Below are 602 nucleotides of genomic sequence, written 5' to 3'. Positions count from 1 at the left end.
CAATCTCCCACCTGGCGTTTGGAAGCTGGGTCTGTCAATTCAGGGGCGAGGAGTGGCCTCCGGGTGACTAAACCTCTTGCTTCTATAGTTGCTCAAGCACTTATTTGGAAAAAAACTGCGAGCAGGCGGTATCTGTACTCTAACTGGAGAAGCAGTTAGGAGCAGGCAGGGAAGGGAAGGTGCCGTCTCTGATCCGCTTTTATTAAGAGCACGAGGTGGCACAGGGCAGCAGGGGGCGGGGCTCATCGGGGTCACTTTGAGCCTGGCGCTTCCTTCGGCAACGGGGACAAAAGTCTGCAGCCCAGGGGAGACGAAAAAGATGCCAAAGGGCACAGCTGACTCTGGAAAGACAAAGGCGGGTGTGGGCTGGACTGTTGCTTTCTCCTGGCTCAGTCCACTTTTCTCCAGAGTTTCTCTGTAGCCTCCTGTTCACATATGCCACGCCAGCCCTTGGCAATCACTTTCTTTTTTTTTTTTTTTGAGTTGGAGTCTCACTCTGTTGCCCAAACTGGAGTGCAGTGGCCGCTCCCGGCCACCGCACCCTGGACCTGCTGGGCTCCGGCGATCTTTCCGCCTCAACCTTCCAAGTAACTGGAACTACA

The 602-nt window shown here is 54.8% G+C and overlaps 1 protein-coding gene across 1 annotated transcript in view; it reads right to left on the bottom strand.

Moving 5' to 3' along the window:
- Nucleotides 1–261: 261 nt before the first annotated feature.
- FXYD2 (FXYD domain containing ion transport regulator 2) overlaps nucleotides 262–602 on the bottom strand; it is a 7,737-nt gene continuing 7,396 nt past the window's right edge. The window contains exon 6 of the mRNA XM_008053647.1: nucleotides 262–341. The gene's annotated coding sequence lies outside the window, so the exon portion shown is untranslated. The remainder of the gene's footprint in view (nucleotides 342–602) is intronic.

The sequence above is a fragment of the Carlito syrichta genome, unplaced genomic scaffold, assembly GCF_000164805.1.
Source record: "Carlito syrichta isolate Samal-C Ts95f unplaced genomic scaffold, Tarsius_syrichta-2.0.1 Scaffold288347, whole genome shotgun sequence".
Taxonomy (NCBI): domain Eukaryota; kingdom Metazoa; phylum Chordata; class Mammalia; order Primates; family Tarsiidae; genus Carlito; species Carlito syrichta.
The sequence above is the reverse complement of the archived record's forward strand: the minus strand, read 5'-3'. Positions and strand labels throughout refer to the sequence as shown.